This window comes from Hyla sarda, chromosome 2, assembly GCF_029499605.1.
Source record: "Hyla sarda isolate aHylSar1 chromosome 2, aHylSar1.hap1, whole genome shotgun sequence".
Lineage (NCBI taxonomy): Eukaryota > Metazoa > Chordata > Amphibia > Anura > Hylidae > Hyla > Hyla sarda.
Window position 1 is genome coordinate 318,607,931 of NC_079190.1, and position 22,253 is coordinate 318,630,183.

The 22,253-nt window shown below is 45.3% G+C and overlaps 1 protein-coding gene across 1 annotated transcript in view; it reads right to left on the reverse strand.

Moving 5' to 3' along the window:
* Nucleotides 1-21,168, reverse strand: part of FRS3 (fibroblast growth factor receptor substrate 3) — a 76,946-nt gene extending 55,778 nt beyond the window's left edge. The window contains exons 1-2 of the mRNA XM_056557757.1: nt 20,963-21,168; nt 11,675-11,814 (exon numbers count right to left, since the gene is read on the reverse strand). The gene's annotated coding sequence lies outside the window, so the exon portion shown is untranslated. The remainder of the gene's footprint in view (nt 1-11,674; nt 11,815-20,962) is intronic.
* Between the last annotated feature and the right edge of the window lie 1,085 nt (nt 21,169-22,253).

Below are 22,253 nucleotides of genomic sequence, written 5' to 3' on the forward strand. Positions count from 1 at the left end.
TTTAGCAGTACAATTATAGAAAAGCATATAACATGGGTATCATTTTAAATCGTACTGACCCCCACAGAATAAAGAAAACATGTAATTTTTCCCGTAAAGTGTACAGCGTGAAAACAAAACCTTCCAGAATTTGCTAAATTGCGGTTATCTTTTAAATTTTCCCACAATAAGTGATGTAATTACAAAGTACAATTGGTGACGCAAAAAACAAGCCCTCATATGGGTCTGTGAATGGAAATATAAAAAAGAGTTGTGATTTTTAGGAGAGGAGGAAAAACGAAAATGCAAAAATAAAATTGCTCTGGTCCTTAACCACCTTAAGGACGCAGCGTTTTTCTGTTTTTTGCATTTTCATTTTTTCCTCATCACCGTCTAAAAATCATAACGCTTTCAATTTTGCACATAAAATTCCATATGATGGCTTATTTTTTGCACCACCAATTCTACTTTGCAGTGACAGCAATTTTACCAAAAAATCCACGGCGAAACGGAAAAAAAATTCATTGTGCGACAAAATTGAAGAAAAAAAAAATGTCATTTTGTAACCTTTGGGGGCTTTCGTTTCTACATAAGGTGTCATTTTTACCGAGGTGTCATCTTTATTCTGTAGGTCCATACGGTTAAAATGATTACTTATGATTTTTTTTCAGAAGTATGACAAAATCAAACCTATATAACTACCGTATATTCCGGCGTGTAAAACGACTTTTTAACCCCGACTTTTTTTCGGAAAAGTCAGGGGTAGTCTTATACGCCGGGTATTGGGGTCCGGGATAGGAAAACTTATGACTATCTGCCCGGGCCGGCTCCCGTGTGCGGAGGCCGGCCAGAGAAGATAAAAACTAATTACTGATACTAAAAACCAGGGTGTCTCCAGCTGTTGTGAATTTCAACTCCCAGCATGCCCGGACAGACTTTGACCACCACATCTGAAGAGTTAATAGTGTGCGGCACAACGATCTGTGCTGCACTCTATTAGCCCAGGGTCCCGGCTATCATTAGCAGCCGTGACCGACCCAGTGAGATGCGGGGTCACGGCCTGACCCCGTTTTAAACACCGGGACCAGGCGTACAGGTACGCCCTGCGTCCTTAAGAGGTTAGGACCAAAATGGGCCTGGTCCTTAAGGGGTTAAACAAAAATAAAATATAGAAAACTTCATTAGAAAGAGGTTTTATTTACCATAAGGAGTGCAATAGCAACATTTTGTTTAAAAGATCTAAAAATATTAACAAAAATGTGATGGGTGTACTCACACACGGTATATCATAATTTCTCTAATTTTCCTCCAACTATTTTTTTCTACCTTCAATTACTAAATGGTTCCAAATGTCCTTAGTAGTACACATGGCAGGCTAGAGTAGCATCTAGCGTAAGGTTGCTTGCATGCATTATATAGTTCTGAAGATCCTGATTGGAAGGGCATCCTTTCATTGGATGAAGCGTAACCTTAAAATGTATGGGGGCTTTCATGTGTTTTAATATCAAAATAAAAAAAGACATGTTTGTAGGTTCAGCTGTTTGTTTGCTTTCTTGCCAGAATAAACTTCCTTTCTCCTCCTCAGTAGAGTACTAACAATTGGAAGCACACACACAGACAATAGTTTGAGAATCCTTGTTAGGAGCTCATGACCTAATATTTCTAAGAAAAAGTTTTTGACTAACCTAGTCCTGGTGCTCCGGCTACAAACATGCACCCTCAGCGTGATTGACAGCCCGGGCACAGCCTGCATCATCGCTCTGCTCTGTCTCCTTAGGGAGCAGAGTGGTAACAAGGACTGTCACTAACGCTAAAGGGGGGCGTGATTACAGCTGAAGTACTAGGCAAGTATAGCTCCATGCCCAGGGGGATTACTTACGGGGATGGCGGGGAACACTTTCAAACATTATATCCTTACCATTTCTGTGGGCAGGTATGGCTCCCAGTGATGGTGAGAAAGATTTTACCATATATAATGTGTTGCCATGCGATAAAATCTGAGGACAGGTTACCTTTAATTAGAGAGATCAACTCCTCCCATATACTGATTGCAGTCAACAATATAATTGGCTTAAGAACAGTGGTCGTAGTACCGTCATTGTAAACTCTGGTGGGTATAAGGACTTGTCTTGTCCTTCTTTCTGACAGAGAACAGGTTTTTACTAGTAAGGGACACGATCGTAGCCTTGGGGATTGGTGTTGTATCGGGATACATTGGAGGCCTCTCCGCACAGTGCCACAAGTGGCAGAAGATTTAACAGAGAGGAGTTTGAGTTTATGCTGCCTTAAAGTTCTCAACATACAGATATTTTCAGATTGCCTCAAAACGGTAATGTGACTTGCTAAAAATGCATTGGGGTTTTGGACAGCAAACTATTTGGGAACAGATTTGTCTGTTCCCCTTATTTGGTTCACCTATAGGGAGGACAGGAATACTTGTCTTGCATGTTAAAAAGTTGTACTGGTGACAGGGTCACTCGTACTGGTGTGGGGGAGGAAGTAAGGAGGAGGGTGGGTCTTCATCTTGCTCATTAGTGGTTTCAGTGTCAAAGGAAAATCATAATCTCTTTCACCAAAAACACCCTATGCCTACATGGGAAGGAATTGTGCACGTTTGTAAATTTTTATTGAAGCGTGTATGTGTGGCATGGTGCTTCAATTTTTTTTCCCTAACCGAAACCCTAACTAAAAAGAAAATATTAAAAAATAAGTCAAATATAAAAAGATAATTCACTGGTCAGTGATTAGGGCAGGCTACACAAGGGGTAAGGTATGGTCACGCAGGAGAGAACTCTTGTTGGTGGCACATACCCCAAAAGCTTTAAAAAAAGTCTGATAGCACATATAAGTAGGGTCTGTGCCAAGCTTCACCGCTACAAGGGGAACGCTGCACAACAATCGAAAATACTTTATTTTTTTAAGCCCTAACTCTCCCGGAGGCACGGTTAACAGCAATGATGGGAAACATGCAAGGCATGAATGTACATCCTGGTGCACAAAAGCCCAGGCGCTGAGGGCGTACATTTAGGCCCTGCATCCTCTAGGAGTTAAAGTCAGGTTAGACTATGATGGCTATTCAAGAACCTTTTTCTGCTTTAACAACTGGAAAGTCAATTTGGCCTTGTGCCTAGGGACGTCCTGCTGGCGAGTCCAAGGGCATTCCATGCACAGTTTTTTGTGCAGAACAATGCAAATTATCTGCCAGTATTTTCTGTCAACAAGCTGCATTCATCTTGACAACAATTTTTACAAAAATTCCTGCACCTTTAGAGCATAAGTAACCTTTACCATTTTAACCTGTGTGTATCGTCTTGTGTGTCTGTAACATGACCTAACATTGAAAACTTTTATCAGGACCATCTAAGTGATTCCTGAAAAAAAAAAAAAAAAGCCAATAAATGTCTTTATATGATCACTATCCTTTAACCCCTTCAGGACCAAGCCCATTTTGGCCTTAAGGATCGGAGCGTTTTTTGCACATTTGACCACTGTCACTTTAAACATTAATAACTCTGGGATGCTTTTAGTTATCATTCTGATTCCGAGATTGTTTTTTTATGACATATTCTACTTTAACAGTGGTAAATTTTTGTCGATACTTTTCTTGGTGAAAAATCCGTAAATTTGATGAAAAATTAGAAAATGTAGCATTTTTCTAACTTTGAAGCTTTCTGCTTGTAAGGAAAATGGATATTACGAATAATTTTTTTTTTTGGTTCACATATACAATATGTCTACTTTATGTTTGCATCATAAAATTGATGAGTTTTTACCTTTGGAAGACACCAGAGGGCTTCAAAGGTCAGCAGCAATTTTCCAATTTTTCACAAAATTTTCAAACTCGATATTTTTAAGGGACCAGTTCAGGTTTGAAGTGGATTTGAAGGGTCTTCATATTAGAAATACCCCATAAATTACCCCATTATAAAAACTACACCCCCCAAAGTATTCAAAATGAAATTGTGTTTTAACCCTTTAGGTGTTTCACAAGAATAGCAGCAAAGTGAAGGAGAAAATTCACAATCTTCATTTTTTACACTCGCATGTTCTTGTAGACCCAATTTTTGAATTTTTACAAGGGGTAAAAGGAGAAAATTTTCACTTTTGTTTGTAGCCCAATTTCTCTCGAGTAAGCACATACCTCATATGTCTATGTAAAGTGTTCGGCGGGCGCAGTAGAGGGCTCAGAAGGGAAGGAGCGACAAGGGGATTTTGGAGAGTACGTTTTTCTGAAACGGTTTTTGGGGGGCATGTTGCATTTAGGAAGCCCTTATGGTGCCAGCACATCAAAAAAAAAAAAAAAACACATTGCATACCATTTTGGAAACTAGACCCCTCGGGGAAAGTAACATGGGATAAAGTGAGCCTTAATACCCCACAGGTGTTTCACGACTTTTGCAAATGTAAAAAAAAAAAATAATAATTTACACCTAAAATGCTTGTTTTCCCAAAAATTTTACATTTTTAAAAAGGGTAATAGCAGAAAATACCCCTAAAAATTTGAAGCCCAATTTCTCCCGATTCAGAAAACACCCCATATGGAGGTGAAAAGTGCTCTGCTGGCGCACTACAGGTCTCAGAAGAGAAGGAGTCACATTTGGCTTTTTGAAAGCAAATTTTGCTCTGGGGGCATGCCGCATTTAGGAAGCCCCTATGGTGCCAGGACAGCAAAAAAACTCCCCACATGGCATACCATTTTGGAAACTAGACCCCTCGGGGAACGTAACAAGGGGTTAAGTGAACCTTTATACCCCACAGGTGTTTCACGACTTTTGCATATGTAAAAAAAAAATATATATTTTTTTTTATCTAAAATGCTTGGTTTTCCCCTCAAAAATTTACATTTTTAAAAAGGGTAAAAGCAGAAAATACCCCCCCCAAAATTTGTAACACAATTTCTCCAGAGTACGGCGATACCCCATATGTGACCCTAAACTGTTGCCTTGAAATACGACAGGGCTCCAAAGTGAGAGCGCCATGCGCATTTGAGGCCTACATTAGGGACTTGCATAGGGGTGGACATAGGGGTATTCTATGCCAGTGATTCCCAAACAGGGTGCCTCCAGCTGTTGCAAAACACCCAGCATGCCTGGACAGTCAACAGCTGTCCGACAATACTGGGAGATGTTATTTTGCAACAGCTGGAGGCTCCGTTTTGGAAACAGTGGCGTACCAGACGCTTTCATTTTTATTGGGGAGGGGGGCTGTGTAGGGGTATGTGTATATGTAGTGTTTTTTTTTACTTTTTATTTTATTTTGTGTTAGTGTAGTGTTTTTAGGGTACAGCCGCACGGGCGGAGGTTCACAGTAGTTTCTCGCTGGCAGTTTGAGCTGCGGCAGAAAATTTGCCGCAGCTCAAACTTGCAGCCAGATACTTGCTGTAAACCTCCGCCCAAGTGAGTGTGCCCTGTACGTTCACATTGGGGGGGGGGGGGGGACGGGACGACATCCAGCTGTTGCAAAACTACAACTCCCAGCATGCGCTGACAGACTGTACATGCTGAGAGTTTTAGTTTTGCAACAGCTGTAGGCACACTGGTTATGTATCACTGAGTTTGTGACCTAACTCAGTGTTTCACAACCAGTGTGCCTCCAGCTGTTGCAAAACTACAACTCCCAGCATGTACGGTGCATGGTGTACATTTACTGCTGAGAGTTGGAGTTTGCAACAGCTGGAGGCACACCCGTCGTGAAACACTGAGTTAGGTAAAAAAAAAAAAAATGGAGTTTCACAACCAGTGTGCCTTCAGCTGTTGCAAAACTACAACTCTCAGCAGTCACCGACAGCCAACGGGCATGCTGGGAGTTGTAGTTATGCAACCAGCAGATGCACCACTACAACTCCCAGCATGCACTTTAACTGTTTGTGCAAGCTGGGAGTTGTAGTTATACAACAGCTGAAGGTACACTTTTCCATAGAAAAAATGTGCCTCCAGCTGTTGCAAAACCATAAGTCCCAGCATGCCCATAAGGGAATGCTGGGAGTTGTGGTGGTCTGCCTCCTGCTGTTGCATAACTACAGCTCCCAGCATGCCTTTTTGCATGCTGGGAGCTGTTGCTAAGCAACAGCAGGAGGTTGTCACTCACCTCCTGCTGCTGCCGGCACACAGGTCAGTCCCTCGTCGTCCTCGCCGCAGCTCCTGGGGCCCCGATCCCAACATTGACGCCGGTGATGGGTCCCCAGCACCCGGGGTGCACGTCCCGCTCACGTCCTACGGAAGAGGGGCGGAACGGGTTGCTGGAGTGACACCCACAGCAGGCGCCCTGATTGGTCGGCCTGTCAGAGACGGCCCCGATCAGCCAGTAATTCCGGGTGACTGGAGACCCGATTGACCTGGAATCGCCGCAGATCGCTGTACTGAATTGTCCAGCGATCTGCGGCCATCGCTGACATGGGAGGGCATAATGACCCCCCTGGGCGATATGCCGGGATGCCTGCTGAACGATTTCAGCAGGCATCCGGCTCCAGTTCCCAACCGGCTAGCGGTGGGGACCGGAATTCCCACAGGCGTATGGATACGCCCTCGGTCCTTAAGGACTCGGAATGCAGGGCGTATCCATACGTCCTATGTCCTGAAGAGGTTAAGAGTAACTCATTCGGAAAAAAACTTTTGACATGTCTTAGCGAGACACCCTTTATAGACTTACGTTTCAAGTGTGTCTCGATAACATGACATGGATTCGGGAGAGAACGCGCTGATTGCAAACTGCCCCTGGCTCGTTCTCCCGAACAGTGGCAGTCAAAACACTCAGACCCACGCCAATCTAAACTTTTGACATGTCAAAAGTTCTTTCAAATGACAGGGCCATTTAGATAAAAACACAAGGATGTGGAAATTGTATCGCCCAACTGCATGTCCGGAGCGCCAGGCAGGTGAATTTCTCTGACTTATAGCCATGCTTCGGGCAAGCAGAGCTGGACCAACAACGACGGCACTAAGGGAGTATAGAGCGGGCTTCTGACTCGTGTCCCCTCCAGCCGATTCCTGTAGCCAAGGACCACTGCTATCATATCCCAGAAAAAGTTAAGTAAAAAGTGATGACACCGATCAACACCAATATGGTGCGGATGAAAACAGCAGATTACAGCGCAAAAAATGTGTCCTCATACAGCCCAGTATACAAAGAAATAAAAATGTTATAGGGGGTCATAAAATGGAAATTAAAAAAAAAATTCTAAAAAGTTAAAAAAATTTAATCAGTAAAACATGACAGAAACTAAACAAATTTGGTATTTGTATAGAAACAAGCCCAAATATGGAAAAATAAACTAAACTTATAAAAACTTATAAAATTGGCTAAAAAATTTAAATAAAAAAAATTGCTTTTTAGATCAATCTTTTTAGAACCCACTGAACAAATTAATAAATTGAGTCAGATACTGGGCCTTCAACAGCAGCCCAGGCTACATTCAGCAGGGGTGTGGAAATAAAAAAAATTAAAAAAAAAACTACTTGTCCAAGGCACTAAAGTTGAACACAATCTACTTGTCCCTCAAGAAAATCCACTTGTCCTGATAGATAAAATAATTTCAACCAAAATAGTACGATCCACCCCACTAGACCACCAGGGATGGATATAAGATTCCTTTAGACACTGCTGTCAACTTAGACAGCGGTGATCTAATGGTTTAATAGGCGATCGCAGCATGCCAGACTATTAGCGGCGGGAGAGTTGTAGCTCCTTTTACACCCGAGGCAACCACAGAAAAGTCTAGATGTAAATTTTTGATCACCTTATAAAAAAATGCTCATATTAAGTGACCAAAAATGAGCAATTCTGGCCAATTTTTTACATTTACACCATTCACTGTACAGTTTAACATTATATTTTAATAGCCTGGACATTTCCACATGCAGCGATACCACTTATGTTTATTTTTGTACATTATTTTTATTTAAAGAAAATTGGAAACTTTTATTAGGAAAGGGGCTTATTCACATGTATACGCACTTTTTAAAATATTTTAATCATTATTTTTCAGTGTTCATAGGGACATATATGGAGTCTTTTGATTGGAAAACATTGAACAACGCTGTTACTGGGGGGTGTGTTCTGCTTCTTCAGTTTATGTGGTGCATTTTATTTACCGTATTTATCGGGGTATACCACGCACCGGCCTATAACACGCACCCTCATTTTACCAAGGATATTTGGGTAAAAAAAGTTTTTTACCCAAATATCCATGATAAAATGAGGGTGCGTGTGTGCGCGTGTATACCCCGATACATCCCCAGGAAAGGCAGGGGGAGAGAGGCCGTCGTTGCCCGCTTCTCTCCCCCTGCCTTTCCTGGGGTCTAGAGTGCTGCTGTCGGCCCTTTTGACCCCCTGGTTATCGGCGCCGCTGCCCGTTCTGTCCCCCTGACTATCGGTGCCGGCGCCGATAGCCAGGGGGAGAGAAGCGGCGCCGACAGCCAGGGGGAGAGAAGGGGCAGCGGCACCCATTGCCAGCGCCGCTGCCCCGTTGCCTCCCCCCATCCCCGGTGGCATAATTACCTGAGTCGGGTCCGCGCTGCTCCAGGCCTCCATCGTGCGTCCCCAGCGTCGTTGCTATGCACGCATAGCAATGACGCCGGGGACGCACGACGGAGGCCTGGAGCAGCGCGGACCCGACTCAGGTAATTATGCCACCGGGGATGGGGGGAGGCAACGGGGCAGCGGCGCCGGCAATGGGTGCCGCTGCCCCTTCTCTCCCCCTGGCTATCGGCGACGATAGTTAGGGGGACAGAACGGGCGCCGGCACCGATAGCCAGGGGGACAGAACGGGCAGCGGCGCTGATAGCCAGGGGGAGAGAAGGGCCGACAGCAGCGCTCTAGACCCCAGGAAAGGCAGGGGGAGAGAAGCGGGCAGCGACGGCCTCTCTCCCCCTGCCTTTCCTGGGGGTGTATCGGCGTATAACACGCACACAGACTTTAGGCTAAAAATTTTAGCCTAAAAAGTGCGTGTTATACGCCGATAAATACGGTACTCTCATTTATGTGTCATAACGTTGCATTTAGTTACTGATAACTACAACACCCAGCATGCCCTGATACAGAATATGGCTCTGCGGGTGTTGCAGCATGTTGCACTGTATAGTAGTACAGTTAAGGTTATTGTGTAACATGCTGGGAGTTGTAGTTTTGGTTTGTGTCAGCTGCAGAGCCACAGGCTGTGTCAAGGAATACTGGGAATTACAGTTAGTAACTACAACACCCACCATGCACTGATGCAGCCTATGGCTCTGCTGCTGACCCGAACCAAAACTACAACTCCCAGCATGTTGCACTTTATAGTTCTACAGTTTAGGTTATGGTGCAACATGCTGGAAGTTGTAGTTTTGGTTCGGGCGTGTTTGCGTACATCTGTGGGGCTTTTGGTCAGCAGTAGAGTATGAAGTGGGCAGGATTCTGGTGGTGCAATTTAGTGCGGGTAAAAATAAATGAAATTAGATAGCACAACTGGCGGCAGCTCCCCCCTCCCCCGCCCACGCGTGACATGGGCCCTTGGGCACTGCCCTAATGCCCGACGTGTCAGTCCTCCCCTGTACAAAACATTCATGCTTACAAATATCATACATGCACCGGCCACTGCCCCCATATCATACATAAACACACACACACCCGCCACTTCCCAGCCCCCCACATCATACATTACATACACACACACACACTCGCTCTCACACACACACACACACACTCGCTCTCACACACACACACACACACTCACACACACACACACTCACACACACACACACTCACACACACACACTCACACACACACACTCACACACACACACTCACACACACACACTCACACACACACTCACACACACACTCACACACACACTCACACACACACTCACACACACACTCACACACACACACACACACACACACACTCACACACACACTCACACACACACTCACACACACACTCACACACACACTCACACACACACTCACACACACACTCACACACACACTCACACACACACTCACACACACACTCACACACACACTCACACACACACTCACACACACACTCACACACACACTCACACACACACTCACACACACACTCACACACACACTCACACACACACTCACACACACACTCACACACACACTCACACACACACTCACACACACACTCACACACACACTCACACACACACTCACACACACACTCACACACACACTCACACACACACTCACACACACACTCACACACACACTCACACACACACTCACACACACACTCACACACACACTCACACACACACTCACACACACACTCACACACACACTCACACACACACTCACACACACACTCACACACACACTCACACACACACTCACACACACACTCACACACACACTCACACACACACTCACACACACACTCACACACACACTCACACACACACTCACACACACACTCACACACACACTCACACATACACTCACACATACACTCACACATACACTCACACATACACTCACACATACACTCACACATACACTCACACATACACTCACACATACACTCACACATACACTCACACATACACTCACACATACACTCACACATACACTCACACATACACTCACACATACACTCACACATACACTCACACATACACTCACACATACACTCACACATACACTCACACATACACTCACACATACACTCACACATACACTCACACATACACTCACACATACACTCACACATACACTCACACATACACTCACACATACACTCACACATACACTCACACATACACTCACACATACACTCACACATACACTCACACATACACTCACACATACACTCACACATACACTCACACATACACTCACACATACACTCACACATACACTCACACATACACTCACACATACACTCACACATACACTCACACATACACTCACACATACACTCACACATACACTCACACATACACAAGCACCCTTCCTGCCGCCGCCTGCATTCTCGGCCTCCTCGCCTGAGCGGGCCATGAGTGGACATCAGAGCTGTAGTCCCGGCGCAATAGCAGCTAGGCCGCATGAACTCTCTTTTCACCCACAATAAAGACCCGCTGGCCAGTATGCGGTTGCATGGGTTTGAAAATCTCCCCTCACAGCGGATGTTCTCTCTCTCTACCCCCCCCCCCCCCCCCACACTCTGTGTTTTCCCCGAGCAAACTTGCAACCTCCCCGTGGTAGATTAGGTCCTGTGGAGACAGAGCAGGGGGAGGGGAGGGGATGGAGCTGTGTACGGGGGAGGGGAGGAGCTGTGTACGTCCTCGCTCTCCCCCTGCTGTGTCTTCTTGTTGAATGTAGAGCTGCGTCCTCCATCCTCTGGGAGGGGAGTGTGACCTCAGGCTCTGCGGTCAGCTGGGGGCCGCCGTCCCCTAAATACACCCTCAGCGCCGGTGTGAGGTGCAGACTTGCATCGGCTCCTGCGCCTCACAACAGCATTAAAGAAAAATAAGGGGGAAGTCGGTCTGTCCCTGCTTGCCCGATACAGGGCTAAATCTATAAAAAAAAAAAAAACCCTGCCCAGCGCCCGGAACTACATGTCCGGGGCGTCGGGCGATAGGATTTCCACATCCCTGATTCAGTAATAGTCATGGACTGGGCTCCTGATGGAGGCCAAGCATTAACACATGGAATATTTAATAAATGTATCAAGACAAAGATTTTGTACCTTAATGAGGCCATGGATGGAGAATATTCTTAATATTTAGGGCCCATAAGTGCCACTCTGATGCACCATCTCTCTTCTTGAGGGCATGGAACCAGTGAGGCCAAGTAGGGCTACATGACAGCCAGAAATCCACATATCACCTTTTAGGGGGGGGGAAAAAAAAAAGACCCAGTTAGAAGCCCAACATATATTTGCCAAGAGAATTCTCACTTGTAACCATGATGTAATTAAAGGGGTCATTCCGAGACTTAGGCTAGGTTCACACTACAGAATTTTTGCCTGCAATTCCCCTTTGATTCCGCTTACTAAAATGTATAGTGTAGTGAATGGGTTTCCGTTCACAAATTCACACTTCGGAATTTGTGAAGTGGAATTTGTGAAGCGGAAAATCGGCATCGAAATTTCCCCCTGAAGAATGGCGTTGCTCATTCTTCAGGTGGAAATACTTGCGGAACACATTGAAATCTATTAGAGACTGCAGTGTCTGCACGGTCCTGGCGCCGACTAATTCAGTAGGCGCTGGCCGCACTCGGAATCTCCGGGAGGAAACTTTCTGCCTGGAGATTCCGCAGTGTGAACCTAGCCTTATAGTTATCATCTATCTCCAGGCGCACGCATGCTAAGCTACAGCTCTATTCACTGTCTGCAGGACTTCCGGACTATGCCAAATACAGCACTTAGCAATGTTTGGAAGTCCTTAATGTGATTAAAACCATGGCTGAGCAGCCAATCCAGCTACTCAGAACCCCCTGCCCCTTTTAGGCTCCTTTCTGTACAGGACATAAGGCACTGCCAAGCATTGCCTGTGAAACATATCCTGCTGCATAATAAGGAACACTCTGCGCAGCCTCCATGCATCCTGACCACCATTTGAAAGTGTCTATAAAACTAGGCAGGATAATACATTTAAAAGTAAAAAAATATTTGGCATTAGGGCATCGGTCCAGTTGATAACAAATGTGGTAGCTGCCCTGATTGTAAATTTATGAAAACAAGTGCAACAGAACATTTCAGCAGGATCACTCATTTTGCAGGGATTTTGTAGTATATGTAGTATTTTGGCCATGTAATTTCTATCATATAGGGAGGGCCACCCAATTATTTCATAGGTGACAGAAAGCAATTAAATTTGTATACCACACTGGCCCTTAAAAAAGTATGGGGATTGACACAAAACAACCATTGGCCAAGCATTAGTGCTGCTACATTGTGCCTGTGTCTGTTAGTGTTGCTGTAAATGATCAGCAAACAAGATTTATTGAATAATCTGTGAGTGTCATGAGCATTTATCTATAATGTTGACAAATATTTAAAAAAGGAATTACTTAAAAGGGGTTACCTGGACAAGAGAATTGTTTTTATCTTTGGGTCAGAAAGGTGGTAACTAAAAACCACACACACTTACCTTCCTCACTCTCCCCACCACCGGTATCACGGGGCTCCAGTCACGTCTGCACTGTGTATCTGGGTTTAAGGGACATGACGTCATAAACCCACTCAACCAATCAGCAGCGCTGGAGTAGTTTTTTTTGTAGAAAACTAATTGTTGCCCAGATAACCCCTTTAATAAGTAGGCAAGGGTCTTACTGCATCAGCTTAAGGTGCTGCCACTTTTAAGGAAGAAAGGAGCTCTAAAAAGAGGCCCCTTACTACTTTTCAACATATCTGCATTATTAGGACACAGGTAAAGGGAACCTCTCATCAGTTTCATGCTGCGCAAACTGCAGGCAGCATAGAACTAGTGCAGGCATCACAATCCCAGATTGCTATGAAATACTCTGACATTTGGGTATCAGTGTAATGATATATTTTAACAATGCTACTGGGACCAAAGTAATCCTTTGAGGTGAGTCACAGCGGTTGTTCCCTGCCCCGCATGAGTGACTTGTCTATTCCTATTCACTGCTAGGGAGAGACAGGTCGCTTAAAGGAAATCTGTCACCAGTGTCACCTGCATTAACCTGTCGGTACCGACAGGTAGTGCAGGTGACACTGATGACAACAGTACTTACCTTTTCCCAGTCCGCGGTGGGGATCTCCTGTAATCTCCTCCATTAGCTCCAGCACAGGGCACTGGCTTGGGGCACAGGCAGAGCTTAATGACGACACCGCTGCTGGTTCCAGGAGCCAGCAGAGAGCAGCAGGGGCATGGGCGGAGCTTAGTGACATCACCGCTGCTCCTCTCTGCTGGGTCCCGAGTCCCGGGAACAGCAGCGGTGACTATGATCAGACAACGTGGGCTGAGACAATATTCAAACACTGTCCATATTATTCAGAGACCCAACCGAGTTGAGGTGAGTAGAAGCCTTGACAGAGGAATGGCTGTGGATATAGTGTTTCTGGATTTTGCTAAAGCATTTGATACTGTCCCTCACAGACGTCTGACAGGTAAGTTAAGGTCCTTGGGCTTGGAAACTTTAGTTTGTAACTGGATTGAACACTGGCTCATGGATCGTACCCAGAGAGTGGTGGTCAATGATTCGTACTCTGATTGGTCCCCGGTAATTAGTGGTGTACCCCAAGGTTCAGTACTGGGCCCGCTGTTGTTTAATTTATTTATCAATGATATAGAGGATGGTATTAACAGCTCTGTTTCTATCTTTGCAGATGACACCAAGCTTTGTAGCACGGTACAGTCTATAGAGGATGTGTATAGGTTACAAGATGACTTGGATAGACTAAGTGTCTGGGCATCCACTTGGCAAATGAGGTTCAATGTGGATAAATGTAAAGTTATGCATCTGGGTACTAATAACCTGCATGCGTCGTATGTCTTAGGGGGGATTAAACTGGCAGAGTCACTGGTAGAGAAGGATCTGGGTGTACTTGTAGATCACAGACATCAGAATAGCATGCAATGTCAGGCTGCTGCTTCCAAAGCCAGCAGGATATTGTCATGTATCAAAAGAGGCATGGACTCAAGGGACAGGGACATAATACTCCCCCTTTATAAAGCATTGGTACGGCCTCACCTGGAATATGCTGTTCAGTTTTGGTCACCTGTCCATAAAAGGGACACTGTGGAGCTGGAAAGGGTGCAGAGACGCGCGACTAAACTAATATGGGGCATGGAACATCTTAGCTATGAGGAGCGATTAAAGGAGTTACAATTGTTTAGTCTTGAGAAGAGACGTTTAAGGGGGGATATGATAAACGTATATAAATGGCCCATACAAAAAATATGGAGAAAAACTGTTCCATGTTAAACCCCCCCAAAGGACGAGGGGGCACTCCCTCCGTCTGGAGAAGAAAAGGTTTAGTCTAAAGGGGCGACACGCCTTCTTTACCGTGAGGACTGTGAATTTATGGAACGGTCTACCTCAGGAACTGGTCACAGCAGGAACAATTAACAGCTTTAAAACAGGGTTAGATACATTCCTGGAACAAAATAACATTAACGCTTATGCAGAATTATAAAACTACATCCCTTCCCCTTATCCCCTTACACCCCTTCACTTCAATTCCCTGGTTGGACTTGATGGACGTATGTCTTTTTTCAACCATACTAACTATGTAACTATGTAACCGGGTAGTAACTCACGATTATGAAGCTCGTTTCAAATATATTCGAAAACTTTATTTTCATTTCGGGCACGCCCCCAAAATGCCGTTGGGTCCAAGGTGTCGAGCAGATGGAAGATAACAGCTCAAGACTTGTCCGTCTACAAGCATTGCTCCACTTTGTTTGAAGATTCAAGATGAAGTAATGAAAATAAAGTTTTCGGATATATTTGAAAAGAGCTTCGTAATCGTGAGTTACTACCCGGTTGGATCTCTGAATAAAATGGACAGTATTTGAATATTGTCTCAGCCCACGTTGTGTGATCATATTCAGATGGAAGGGAGAGGTGGAACTCCCCTGTGGGATTCCGCACTATATTGTGTGAACTCGGGCAGATTTTGATGACATAAGGTGTTAAATCCTTAAGGGGTTAAAACACATAAGGATGCAGCCCTTTTTTGCACATCTGACCACTGTCACTTAAAGCATTAATAACTTTTCATTCTGATTCTGAGATTGTTTTTTTGTGATATATTCTACTTTATGTTAGTGGTAAAATTTTGTCAATACTTGCATCATTTCTTGGTGAAAAATTCCAAAATTTTATGAAAAATTAGAAAAAAAATTTTACTTTGAAACTCTCTGCTTATAAAGGAAAATGGACATCCCAAATAAATTATATATTGATTCACATATACTATATGTATACTTTATGATTGCATCATAAAGTTGACATGTTTTTACTTTTGGAAAACTTCAGAGGGCTTCAAAGCTCAGCAGCAATTTTCCCAAAAAAAAAGAAAAATTCCAAAATCAGAAATTTTCAGGGAACAGTTCAGTTTTAAAGTGGATTTGCGGGGCCTTCATATTAGAAATACCAAACAAATGACCCCATTATAAAAACTGCACCCCTCAAAGTATTGACACAAAATGACATTCATTAAATGTGTTAACCCTTTAGTTGTTTCACAGGAATAGCAGAAAAGTGAAGGAGAAAATTCAAAATATTCATTTTTTACACTAGCATGTTCTTTTGGACCCAGTTTTTGAATTTTTACGAGGGGTAAAAGGAGAAAAATCTTCCTAAAATTTGTAACCCAATTTCTCTCGAGTAAGGAAATATCTCATATCTGTTTGTGAAGTGCTCTGTGGGTGCACTAGAGCGCTCTGAAGGGAAGGAGCGACAATGGGATTTTGGAGAGATAGTTTTTCTGAAATGGTTTTTGGGGGCATGTCACATTTAAGAAGCCCCTATGGTGCCAGAACAGCAAGAAAACCCCCACATGGCATACTATTTTGGAAACTACACCCCACAGGTGTTTGACAACTTTTAGTTAAAGTTGGATGTGTAAATGATTATTATTTTTTTTTTTTTTCACTAAAATGCAGTTTTTTCCCCAAATTTTACATTTCTACAAGGGGGTAATAGAGGAAATGGGGTTACAAATTTTGGGGGGCATTTTCTCCTGAGTATGGAAACACCCCATGTGTGGATGTCAAGTGCTCTGCTGGCGCACTACAATGCTCAGGAGAGAAGGAGCGCCATTGAGCTTTTGGAGAGAGAAATTGGTTGGCATAGAAGTAGGGGGCCTTGTGCATTTACAAAGCCCACCGTGGTGCCAGAACAGTGGACCCCCCCACATGTTACCCCATTTTGGAAACTACACCCCTCACGGAATGTAATAAGGGGTGCACTGAGCATTTACACCCCAGTGGCCTTTGACAGATCTTTGGAACAGTGGGCTGTGCAAATGAAAAATTACATTTTCTGGGGCGTAAATGCTCAGTGCACTCCTTATTGCATTCTGTGAGGGGTGTAGTTTCCAAAATGGGGGTCACATGTGGTGGGGTTCATTGTTCTGGCACTATGGGGGGCTTTGTAAACACACGTGGCCTTCAATTCCGGACAAATTTTCTCTTCAAAAGCCCAATAGCGCTCCTTCTCTTTTGAGCATTGTAGTTTGCCCGCAGAGCACTTTACATCCACATATGGGGTATGTTCTTACTGGGGTTACAAATTTTGTTTTTTGTTTTTCCTATTTTCCCTTGTGAAAATGAAAAATTTTGGGTAACACCAGCATTTTAGTAAAAAATAAATAAATAAAAATGTTTTCATTTTCCCATCCAACTTTAACGAAAATCCGTCAAACACCTGTAGGGTGTTTAGGCTCACTATACCCCTTGTTACATTCTGTGAGGTTTGTAGTTTCCAAAATGGGGTCACATGTGTGTTTTTTTTTTTTTTTTTTTTTTTTGCATTTATGTCAGAACCGCTGTAAAATCAACCACCCCTGTGCAAATCACCAATTTAGGCCTCAAATATACATGGCACGCTCTCACTTCTGAGCCTTGATGTGAGTCTGCAGAGCATTTTACGTCCACATATGGGGTATTTCCGTACTCAGGAGAAATCCTGTTACAAATTTTGGGGGTCTTTTTTTTTCCCTTTTACCTCTTGTGAAAATAAAAAGTATGGGGCAACACCAGCATGTTAGTGTTAAATTTTTTTTTTTTTTTTTTTTTTACACTAACCGGCTGATGCAGACCCGAACTTTTCCTTTTCATAAGGGGTAAAAGGAGAAAAAGCCCCCCAAAATATGTAACTCAATTTCTCCCGAGTACGGCGATACCCCATATGTGGCCCTAAACTGTTTCCTTGAAATACGACAGGGCTCCGAAGTGAGAGAGCTCCATGCGCATTTGAGGACTAAAATAGGGATTACATAGGGGTGGACATAGGGGTATTCTACGCCAGTGATTCCCAAACAGGGTGCCTCCAGCTGTTGCTAAACTCCCAGCATGCCTGGACAGTCAGTGGCTGTCCTGAAATGCTGGGAGTTGTTTTGAAACAGCTGGAGGCTACGTTTTGGAAACACTGCCATACGATATGTTTTTCATTTGGGGGGGGGGGGAACGTTGTAAGGGGTATATGTAGTGTTTTACCCTTTTTTATGTGTTAGTGTAGTGTAGTGTTTTTAGGGTACATTCAAACAGGCGGAGGTTTACGGAGGTTTTTAAAGTTTCCCGCTAGGAGTTTGCGCAGCGGCAGAAAATTTGCCACAGCTCAAACTTGTAGCAGGAAACTTAATGTAAACCTGCCCGTGTGAATGTACCCTGTACATTCACATTGGGGGGGGGGGCAGACCTCCAGCTGTAGCAAAACTACAACTCCCAGCATGCACAGACAGGCCATGCATGCTGGGAGTTGTACTTTTGCATAAGCTGGAGGCACACTGGTTGGAAAACCTTCAGTTAGGTTCTGTTACTTGACTCAGTATGTTCCAACCAGTGTGCCTCCAGCTGTTGCAAAACTACAACTCCCAGCATGTACTGATCGCCGAAGGGCATGCTGGGAGATGTAGTTATGCAACAGCTGGAGGTACACAACTACAACTCCCAGTATGCCGAGACAGCTGTTTGGGCAAGCTGGGAGTTGTAGTTTTGCAACATCTGGAGGGCTAAAGTTTAGAGACCACTGCACAGTGATTTCCAAACTGTAGCCCCCCAGATGTTTCTAGGCAACTACTCACCGGCTTCCATAGTCTTCACCAGGGAGCCGCACATCATCGTCACCCGCCGCCGCCGATCGCAAGTAAGCGACATCCACCGCCAGTGTTAACGCTACAGTTCCCCCGTTCTGCCCACCGACGGTAATCCGGGCAGAACGGGGGAACCGAACTTTAACCCCCCGCCCCAGAACTGCTATTGGTCGTCGCTTCTTGACGACCAATAGCAGGGATAGGAGGAGTGGCACCCCTACCACCTAACTCCTATCCCTTCAGGGGGACTGGGGGTGTCTTGAACACCCCCGATCCCCCCCGATTTTCCACGTCACCGGACACCCGTATGACACGGATCCGCCGAAATTCGCCGGTCTGAATTGACCTGCGATTTCCGGCGATCGCTGACATGGTGGGGGGGGGGGGGGGGGGGGCCTGCATCCTGAAGAGGTTAAGTAACAGCAGCGGTGATGTCATTAAGCTCCGCCCATGCTGCAAGCTGGAGCTAATGGAGGAGATAAAAGATCTCCGCCACGGACCGGGACAAGGTAAGTACCGTTGCCATCAGTGTCACCTGCACTACCTGTCGGTACCGAAGGTTAGTGCAGATGGCACTGATGACAGATTTCCTTTAAAGGGGTACTCCGGTGACAAGCGTTCGGAACAAATTGTCCCTCTCGTGACGTCATGCCCTGCCCGCTAAATGTAGGTCTATGGAAGGGGACGTGGTGACCACCAGAGATCAGTCACCAGGACCCAGGTTACTAGTCCTTGTTGGCGGGTCCCAGCAGCTGATCAGCATTTTTTTTTTTTTATTAAAATTATTCTGAAACACCGGGGATTTTCAGAGTAATTTATAGTGTTTTGCAATTTTGCTGCCTGCACCTGTTTTATGCTGCCTGCAGTTTGGCTGCATAAAACTGATGACAGGTTGCCTTTAAATACCGTGGAAGGGCATGAAGCCATCACCCACATGCTGGGACCTTGGCGTAAGCAGTGAGATCATCAACCCCACCTGTGCCCTGCCACTGACCATGCAGCCCAGTAGAAACCTGTAGACTGAGCAACTCATTTCATTATTATTTTTGGGGATACTTTTATCTTGTTTGGGTTTAATAAAAGAGCAATGTTACTGTATGGGGCAATAATAGAACTTTATTATTGTGCCTTGAGTCATGTCTAGATGTTCAGGGATTAGTTGGTGACTAGTTCATCCACGATTATGTGATCTACCCTATTTATAAAACATGGCTGGACCATTGTATCAAAGCACTTTCTGTCTTGTTCCTCTCATCCGTACTACTCAGAGTGTAAGCTTTACAAGCAGGGTCCTCACTCCTGGTTTAAAAATTTAGTGTATAAACTTGGGAAGTTGTCTTTATCTGTACCTTCAAAATTGTAAGATGCTATGGAATCTGTTGGCGCTATATAAATTTAGTTTCCCCATATCTTCCTGATTCCCCTAAAAAAGACACAAAAGGTGATATTGAATCAACAGGTGAATAGAGACCATAAAGTACCAATAATCTATCCAGTATACCAATTAATCATAAATTAGAAGAACCTATTCCATTGTCAAGTCTCCCAGTGCGACCAAAGATGCCCATAGAAAAAAAACATACAGATTTAAACCCAAAACCATCACCTATAAAATTGCTGCCCCCCCCCCTCAAATAAATAAAAGGAATTAGTTTATCAAACTTTGTGCAGTGGAACAGTTGCCCATAGCAACCAATCAGCTTCCAATTTTTCAATGGCTTATTTTTTTTTTAAATTAAAGCTGAAATGTAATTGGTTGCTATGGGCACCATTCTTCTGCACATAGTTTGTGTACCCCCAAAATGATGTTAGCAGGAAACAATCCCTAATCTAGCTACATCTGCAGAACATATGATGGGAAAATAAAAATACTTCATCATAAGGTCCTAATCCTCTTGGTCATCAAGGGGTTAAGGCGTCTGCAGGTGATAATACATGACCACCAATCCAGTGTGTAGAGGCCCGAGCAGACACATCAGGGCGGCCATATAGACCAGTGATGAAAGCCATGTCCACTGGCAGGAATCGCAAGCTATGAACAGTGCTCTGTGGAGCCGGGCAGGCGGCAGCGCTTAGGCCTCTGGATTTACCTGTCAGTGATCGCAGCCTCCCGCAGTACACAGCGCACACCGAGCCGCTCATGTTACACAGATAACGGGGAACATGAACGGCATCCTCCGTGCCGCACATAAGGACTACATCGCTCGTTCCCATTCAATCAATAGCCACTCATCCAGCCGTACATACATGTCCCGCTCCCGTTACTCCTCGCAGCCCGTCCACCGCGGCTCCATCTCCGGCCGGGTCTCCCTCACACTCAGCCCTCGGGGAGCCGACCCGTCCACGAATCCCATTTACATCTCAAGCCCCAAGAATGCGCTGACCACAACACCAAGCGCAGAATAGATGCTAAATCTTAGTGAGCTAAAGGACCTTCCGTGACGTCATGACCATGTGATCAGTCACATGTGTGGGAGGAGTCAGACCCTGGACTGTTAGGCTGATGAAGGTGTCATGTAGTCCTCTCTTGTCTAAATGGCTGTGTTTACAGCCCGTGCTGCCCTAAGCTAGTGTTTGAGAAGAAGGGCCTCCAGCCGTTGCAAAACGCTGTCAGGGTATGCTGGGAGTTGTAGTTCTGCAACGACTGGAGGCCTCCTGGTGGAAGCATTGCTCTAGGCACAGAGTAAATACTCCCCATTGGGGTGCTTCCACTAGTGACAGAATGTTTTCATGCAGTTCTGGCCAAATATACCATGTATGCGGATTTTGTTGCGTATTCACCGTGGAACATAATGAATGGCTGTGGCTGCAAATCTGTTGGTAAAAATCTCCGCAGTTCTAACCGATGTGGATTCAACCAAAGAGGGGGATTAATTTTTTTTCTCTCTCCAGACCACATCATGATGACTGCAATCACATCAAAACTATCATTTATTTTTCTCACTGAAATGCTGCCCCCCTAGACACTACTGCCCCCCTACACACTGCTGCCCCCCTAGGCACTGCCCATGCTGTCCCCCCCCCTAGGCACTGCTGCCCCCCTAGGCACTGATGCCCCCTACACTCTGCTGCCCCCTAGACACTGCTGCCCCCCTAGGCACTGCCCATGCTGCCACCCTAGGCAATGCTTCCCCCCTAGGCACTGCTGCCCCCTAGACACTGCTGCCCCCCTAAGGACTGCCCATGCTTCCCCCCTAGGAAATGCTGCCCCCCTAGGCACTGCTGCCCCCCCTAGACTCTGCTGCCCCCCTAGACTCTGCTGCCCCCCTAGACACTGCTGCCCCCCGAGACACACTCCTTCTAGACACTGCTGCCCCCCCCCCCCTAGTCACTGCTGCCCCCCTAGACACACTGCTTCTAGACACTGCTGCCCCCCTACACTCTGCTGCCCCCTAAGGCACTGCTGCCCCCCTAGGCACTGCTGCCCCCCTAAGCACTGCTGCCCCCCTAGACACTGCTGCCCTCCTAGGCACTGCTTCCCCCCCGTAGACTCTGCTTCCCCCCCGTAGACTCTGCTTCCCCCCTAGGCTCTGCTGCC